Below are 8,491 nucleotides of genomic sequence, written 5' to 3' on the forward strand. Positions count from 1 at the left end.
GTTATCCTAAACTCTTACACAAACGGGCAATCAGGATGTGAATGGAAGAGCAGTGTCCCAGTTTCTGCAGCACCTCAGTGCCTAAGTGGAACCTCTAACAATGATCTCTAGAGAAAGCAATAGAGATTGACTTCTCCATTTGCCACTACTGATATTTCTAAAATTACATGGATTTGAGAATAGGAACTGAAGAAGCAGACTCTGATCTCAAGGTCCCTCACAACCTTCCTCATTGTTCCCCTCTCTCTCCTTTCCTCTTTGCTTGCATTTCTCCTCAGTATTTATATGTCTTCACACTTAGATCCATTGTTTTCTTATGTCAATGGTATTACATCTATTGTAGCTAGGGAAATACATGGCAAATTTGAGAACATACTTTCTCCTTTTTTTTATACACACTATGCATAGCAGACTTATTAAATGTTGAAGCAATACTTTTACTAATATAATGTATCAGCCATTTCTTCCAGGAAATGCATAAGAATTTAGAAATACCCATTCCTATTGATTAGTATGGATACTGATAGATCCATGCTGAGAGCCCACACCAGTTGTGAAAACCTTGTTTGATTTTCTGAGCCTGGGAGCAGTCAGGCATTGATTCATGCCATAGAATGTCACTGCTTAACCAAGTTGTCTTTGTTAGGAGCACAGCCTCTCTTAAACTCAGTAGAAGAAGAAGGCAATATGCACTGTAGATTCAGATTTTAGGTGCACACTGGTAGAAAGGGAAGATCTGTAAAACTGAAGAAATCAAAAACAATGATAGAATTGATGGTGTCCATGCTCCTAACTTAGATACCTCAATAAAGTCTGGGGAATTAATTCACTGGTAACAGGAGCTGAGAGGAAGGACCCTACTAATTGTTTTTTTTTCCTTCAGAATCAAAAGAGCTGTAGAATTATAAACAAGAAGTCTGTTATGTCTATGTTCAAGGACATGAGAATTAATCAGCTGTTTTTCTTAGAAGGATTACGTTGAAGAAATACCTGCTTTCAATTTTTCTTCTGCCCAGAAACAACCTGTAAAATATCAAATACTCAGTAAATGCTCAAGGCAAAATGCTATCTATAATTAGCTTGTAAATGGTTTGTTTATTCAAAACACAGTGATGACTTCAGTGTAATTAAGCCTGCTTGGGCAATGCTCTTGAGCAATATGTATTCTGGATTAGTAACATGCAGCACCTGATCCCAGCATTTGGTTCTTCTCTCTGATACATTCTAGAAATTCAGGAAAAACTTCACTTAAGGGAATGAGCTTTTCCTCTCTGAAACGGGTGTGGGCTGGGCTGTTGGTCCCCAGTGGCGGTGTGTGCCTGGAGAGACAGGAACACACAGGTCATGGCTTGGGGACACACAGCTTACCCTGCCTGGGGCTCCATTCACCACTTCCCCATTTTTCTCCCAAAGCTGCTTCCCATACATCCTAAATAGGTGTTCCACTAAGGTTTAGGAAGAAAAGATCATGAAGTTATAACTCATCTAGATTGTGTATATTGTGAAGCATGCTGTTCTGTATCTAGAGAAGCAGCTCACAGCAGAATCACCACCAAATCCTCTGTATTCTACTATAATTATTATTGAGTTGCAATTTGTGGGAAAAATACTACTGATATCACTCACATTTATAAATGTCAAATATATTTAATTTTACTGAAGACAATTTTTAAAAGTGTGTCCAAGTAGTAGAATTAGAATTCATTTTCTTCCAAATATGTAACTTATGCAGGTTATATATATATAACTTATATAATTAAGTATAACTACCTTATACTTCAAGGTATATACAGTTATTTCATTTTCAAATTAAATTCTTACATTTCATCATAGTTCTACAGGTTAAATACCACCATCAGAACAATTTTCCTAAATTTATATTGCTGTAAGACTTGTGTTTTGAATTCTTCTGTATCTTGATGCATCTTTAATCTTTTATGACAGTGTTAGTTCAGAAAGTTGTTCATTCCTACTGAAATGTTTCCTTCTGTGAAAAAGCAAAGATAATCACAAATAGTCTTTCAAATATGACATCAAGAGATTTATTTGTGGGAGTATTATTAAAGACAGACCAGGGGAAAAAAACCCACAAAAATGCCAATGGTTAAAAATCCTCTCTCCAATGATGTCATTGGAGTCATTTTGTCAGGACTGTGGACCTGAAAATTAGTGATAATGAGTGATAATTTTCAGAGACGTTTCAACATGTGTTTAGTTCCGTATGTTCTGTTCTCTTTAAATTAAGGATTTCAACTATGTCCAGGGAGGGTTAGCAATTCTCTGTGCAGCAGGCTTGGTTCCCTCAGATGATATTCTGAAACCAAGTACCATGGAAAATATGACCCAGCATTAACTTCCTGCACACTCAACTTGCCATTTGAAATAAAATAAACAAGTAGCCTCACGGAGAAATGAAACTGCTGAAACAGCCTTACACTGTTATCTACAATCTTCCCCCAGGAGCCAGTGAGGGAAAAAATGAGCTACAAAATCAGGGGGTCGGTGCTGTCTCTGTGTGTTAGTTGAAAGTGCTTTGCACTGGCACTAATGGGATGTTATTGCCTGTATCACTGTACCAGAGGTGAGAGAACCTGCCCCAGGATCTGCCCTCTCAGCTAAGGTATGAGGACATGGTACTAGCTAATGAACAAGGGACCTCAGCAATTCAAAAGCAAATTATTCCAGTGACAGCAGTCTAAAGAGCAAATATTCTTAAATGCAGGGCTCTGAAAGAGTGAAGGAGCAAGGAACCACCCTGTGGGATTTTGGAAAGTCTCACGTATGTTGGGAAAAATACATAATGTATTTTTCTAGTAGCTGAGAAGAAGAAAACACCTGGATAAGCTCTGCCAGGAGAGCTTTGAAGTCCTCCTGCCATTCTGAAGGGACCAATAAACCTAGGAACAGCAAAAGGCTTTTACAATCTAAACTTAATGTGAGAAAACTCCTAGTGTTCACAAGGGGTGTATAAGTACTGTCTGGAGGGTTTGCAATGTGAATATAGAGGAGGCTGGAGCAGGCTGAGCATCCCCAGGCACAGCATGAGACAGATGGAGTGAGGAACAAAAGTGCCAGCTGAACCAAGAGCAGCTGAACCTTTTGGGGGACACTTTTGACAAATATTGTTCAGAGACATGTGAAAATAGCAGTGGTCTGGCTGTCAGTGCCAGGTGTGGTGCTGTTCTGAGCAGGGGCTAAGGTACTGGGGAAGAGTGGTTTGGATTTACAGCTCAGTTAGTGGAAGGTGTAGGAGCCAAATACATGCAGGTAACACTAAGATGACCACAGCTCACAGCTGAAGTGCAAAAAATAGATTTATTCCATCATCTCACTGGCTGGAGGGTTCCAAAATCGAACGGAGACCCATATGTTGCTAAGCTCATTCTAGCAAGGGCAAAGTGTGGCTAGGCCTGAGTTCTGTGTTAGAGAAAAAAAAAAGGGTTTTGGCATGCTCATATCTTCCCCAGGCTGTGTGTTACAATCTCTGAACTTCTTATCTTCCTTCCTCCTTATGAAAAGGCCACCAGCCTGTCTGAGGAATGCTGTTATGTTTGTTAACAACACTTTGTTATCTGGGTGAGAAAGCTCTTCTATAGCAGACAGAAAACAACTCAAAGTGAACACAAATACATGAATTTTCTCACACTGAGAGAAATATCTCCCAGGTGCAAGGTTGGTCTTTGAGTGAAAACAATTCTAGAAACAGCTTGTTTTCCTCTCTCCTTGCCAATCTTCACCCTTTCATCCCCACAGTAGATTTGATAGAAAAATAAGATTACATCTCATTTTCTAGTGAATGTTCAGAAAACTGAAATTTAAGTGCCAAACATGGCAAGATTAATGAGAGGCACTGTTGCTCTTGTAAGACAGTGTTTGATTTAATTTTAATACAGGAATTAATGCTAGAGTAATCTGAGCAGGAGAGAGAAAGGAGAATCTCAGTATAAATTTATGATGTTTCCAGTCCTCACAACTGTAGAGAAAAAGATGGTCAATGTAGAGAGCATGAAACACAAAAGCAAATACCTGAAAATAAGTAGCAGAACTCAAACCCTATTATTTTAAAATATCATGTATCATGTATTTAGGACAATCTCTTGCTGTTAGAGGGTCTGTCTCAGGAAGTTTATTTGCTTAGGGTTATCCACCATGTATTTAGCTGCTATTGCCTCTGCTGATGAATGTAAACCAGTCTTTTGCTTTCTGGTCACTTTAGACACATCTTTCAGACATATTTATTTCTGAATAAATTCTGTATTTGTTACAGACAGATAGGATATTTACTGTTTTGGGAGACTTTACAGGAAAAAAGCCCAACTTGTTGTCTCATCCACCATAAAATCAAGCAATTAAATTTACCAAGATAACAAAACCACAGTTCTGGCAAATAACATGCCAGATATGTCTGTTTAATGACTGATTTGCCACTCTGTGTTTGTGTAGACTTCTAATTCTTTGCTCTTCACACCTTGCTAACATATTCTGGACGTTGTCAAAAACCCTCATGCTGAGGTTCTCCCCACCATCTGTGTGTTGTAGGCTGTCTTGGAAGTGAGCTTCAAGGGTGTTCTCTGACAAAAAGCTTAGAGAAGGATGCTACAGTTATAGTTAGTATATAGAGAAGGATGCTATAGTTATCTGATTCAGGATTTGATAATTAAAAGCAGGAGAAAGCACAATAAAAAATAATAAAATATATATTTTATATCTAGGTAAATAAATATATAGTATATATATTTAGTAGGGAACCTAATAAATCATCTGTTTACTGCAGCTGAGTAAAAATCTTCATGTCTGCATATAACAGGCACAGAATTCATGTGTCAAAAATGTCCTTACTGGAAATGGCACAGTCCACAGCTGAGGGGAGGATTATTTACTTCCCTACCTCTCCACCTCTGAGTGCACAAGTAACACATTTTAAACAGATACACACAGGCTGCCAGATGTCGGATTGCTATGGCTGAAAGCTGACTAGCTATAAACCAGCCCTGGTTTGCAAGATGAGTTGTTTAATTAGCACGGTGCTGGTTCCAGGGAGCTCCTAAGCTTGGGCATAGTGCCACGGCACTGTAGCTCTCCAGTTCTGCGTGCATAGGGCTACACATGTCCATCCCTGTGTCGGCCCAGCTACTCGTTAAATAATCTCCTACCAGAAATGCTGATAACATTTTTCTGCCTTTGTCTGTTACCCTGTCACACTTTTTTTTTTTTTTTGATCCTGAATCCAGGCAGGTGACTTCACATTTCCCTGCTGTGGAAGGCTGCTTTCTCATCAGGAAGCCTCACAGCTCCTTTGTACAGGTGGATTAATGATGGTTTTGGTAGGGAGTGCAGGAAGGAATATTCTCAGCAGTGGGAGCAGGGAAGTATTTTATTCAAGGAACTGATCATTTATGGGTCAGTTTCTTGAATGGAAGTAGTAAGTGAACTGCAAACAGGAATTCCAGAGAGTGTGTAATTGGAGCGCAAGCAATTTGTGTAGAGAGACATATGCATAGGGGAAAAAAGACTTCTAAGGTTCTTGTAGATGGGAGGACAGACAGCTTTCTCCATTTTACTCACAGGGTCAGCAGCAGAGACAGACTCCTCCCACTCCTGGGCTCAGCAACACAACCCAATGAGGCCGTGGGAGGTGGCTACAACATCCCCAGGTGCTCCCCTCCCCTCCCAGCCCCCAGGCACAAACACACGCTCCTGCTGCCGATGGGCCAGCGGCAGCTGCTGGTGCTTCTTGCACACAGCTTAAAAACGAGGGGACTTGGCCGTCAAACAGTCTTCATTGAAGAGAATTCAGCATTCTACAGGCTTTGAGCCATAGAAAGTAACAAAGGACTGTGAAATTCCTGGCAGCAGTAGTCACTCGTTACTCAGGGTATCCCAGCTGTGCTCTCTCCTCACCGGGCTGAAACCATGGGCTCTGTAATACATTGTGGATCCCGACTCTTCTGCTTCAGGTCTGGCAGCTGGAGCAGTCGCTGGATCCACAGCTCCCCACCTAAGGACAAGGTGGGACTGCTGGTGAGTTCTGTCTTTGAGCCTTCTTTTTAAATTTTTATTTTATTTTATTTTAATCGCATCTGAGTCCATCTTCTTGGAAGAGCTGTCTCTTGCTGTTCTTTTTAATACAGAAAATATTTGCTTTCTTTATCCCAACTAGAAGCCAGCTCTCCCCAGGAACTCCCTCTGCTCCTCAAAGAACTTTGTCTCCTCCCACTTCCTAGAAGGGAAATCTGTGCCTGAGAGGAAGGGAATGCTGTCATAGCATCCTACAGAGACATGCCACAAAATCCATTTCTGTGGGGTACCTTTTATAATCTTTGATTATAGTCCACAGAACAAGTATTCTAGCATGTGATTATAGAAGACCAACTAAATTTATTTAACTAAATAATTTAACTAAAAATTAAGCAGCAACTCTCTGCCCTATTGTATCAACTCCCAGTGTTAGTAAATACCCAAAGTTCTTTTATTTGAATAGTGATAAGCTGTGCTGCTGTAACTATTAAGCAAATAATACTGTTTCTATAAAGATTTTATTTATAAAAAGCTTAATAAATAGGCACATAATGTACTGAATCTGTAGGAAAAAAAGACATTTGCCTAATATATTTTAATGTGCCTTTTACTGTTCTAAATGTGTCTTATATAAGCATGTTGGTGCATGGAATGGACTAAGATACTTTTCTTTCCAACTACCTTAGATTGCTAGTGCTTTTAGTTCAAACATATAAAATAATCCTCTGTGGATTATTTTTCCTTTAGAATCTGTCACATCTCTGGAATTGTAGCTGCAGAAGTTCAATAATACCACATAATTTACTTGGCAATATACATCTTAGTCTAGGAGTGTTTCAATTTGTTTAACTTTATTTAATATTTTTTCTTTAATTTAGGAAACAATCATTGGATTCTCAGCATTTTCACTGGCACTTCTGGGACCAGCGGGATGGTTCCTGTGCCACCTGTCAAGCTATAAGAAGAAATAGAAAATACCCCTTAAAAATTAAGATCTAAAGGCTACAATAAATGGTAATACTCCAAATTTGGACTCTCTTGAAAGTCCCTGTTCCCACACTGTCACCCATCCCATGGACCAGGTCCCAGAAAGCTTTTACAGATACTGTAGAACTGCACCCAGTTATACAATGGTGTAGTGATACAAAATAGTGGCAGGTCTACTCTGCCACCACCTGCTGCGTTGGGCCAGCCTGGATCTGTCATCAGGTGCTGCGAGAAATGGAAGATTGATGAGGAGGACTGTAAACAAGCTCAAGTGACTTGCAGTTTGGCTGTTGAAAAGCACATATATCATACTAATTATTGTTTGACGTTGTGTTTTAGACAAGTTGAACATCTGTGGCTGGGAAACATAGGCCTGTGGTAGACTTAGAGGCGCCCTATCAAACATGCTTGAGAATCCTGCCCTCCTGCGGGCAAGATTAAAGCACAATGGTAAATTATACTTGTGTGAATCCCTGAAATGCAGGAAAAAACAGCAGGTTTGCTGATCCTCCACCATGGACCAAGCTTTGCAGTGCCTGTGTTCCCACTTGTGTGCTTCTCCTGTCTGCTGCTTTGGTGATCCCTGGTTGGTGAGATAAGAAAAATGAGTTTACTCTTCGCCTTTCATCCATGGTTTTGTCATTGTTTCTGAGTCCTGTTTGCACCAGCTCATACAGCTCCATCAAAAGTTTAAAGTAAATAAAGAGGAAAAAATACAGAAAAAAAAATTATAGTCATCTCAGACTAAACCTCTGAGAATTTAGGAAAGTTTTCTTGAGAGTTTCTCTTTAATCTTTACATGTGTTCTTTTGGTGTGTTCCTCTTCCACCAGGATAAATGTTTTTCTGCAGGTGATGATTGTCAGGCATTTCAATTTATTTTCAGTTTTTAGATTAAGATTTTTGACCTTTGAGAGATTCTCCAATGAGTGCTATTTGCAATTACTATGATAAATATTTTGAAGTCAAGACTGAATTTGAGGAAAGTATGGTAAATAACACTTGTTATGCCATGTTATGTGTGTAATAAAATGTCTTCTAATGATTTCATGTGTCTTGCAAGAAAATACAGAATGTGAACCTTTTGTGATGCTTGAGGATTAGTTGTGATGCTTAAGTATGAGCAGAATAGAATTTAAAATTCCATTAAGTAATTTGTAGTATCTAATATCAAAACAGATTCTGAAAGTAGGGCTGTGAATGTGTGAAAGTGTATATTCTTGCTGTACTTCTAAAGTATGATTTTCCAATAAATTGTCTGAGTTCCTTTCAGCCTTGACTTCGTGACTGAAGTTTTTAGAGTGAGAATAGAGACATTCATCCTGAGTGTTTAAAGAAAGTCATACTGGTTTATTTTTTTCCAAGAAATGATAGCTTTTCCATGTAGTTGAACAGTCTGATGTGAAAGCCCAGTTGTGTATGTGGGAAGTTTCCCACAGATTTGAATGAGTGTTGGATATGTGCCTGCATTCCTGGTACCCAGAGAA

The 8,491-nt window shown here is 39.3% G+C and overlaps 1 long non-coding RNA gene across 1 annotated transcript; it reads left to right on the top strand.

The window, feature by feature from the left end:
* The first annotated feature begins 5,267 nt into the window (after positions 1 to 5,267).
* Positions 5,268 to 8,276, top strand: LOC111929861 (uncharacterized). Its single transcript, XR_002864882.2, has 2 exons — positions 5,268 to 6,021; positions 6,897 to 8,276. It is a non-coding gene; the product is annotated as an uncharacterized LOC111929861 (long non-coding RNA).
* Positions 8,277 to 8,491: the final 215 nt, after the last annotated feature.

This window comes from Cyanistes caeruleus, chromosome 6, assembly GCF_971803275.1.
Source record: "Cyanistes caeruleus chromosome 6, bCyaCae1.hap1.1, whole genome shotgun sequence".
Lineage (NCBI taxonomy): Eukaryota > Metazoa > Chordata > Aves > Passeriformes > Paridae > Cyanistes > Cyanistes caeruleus.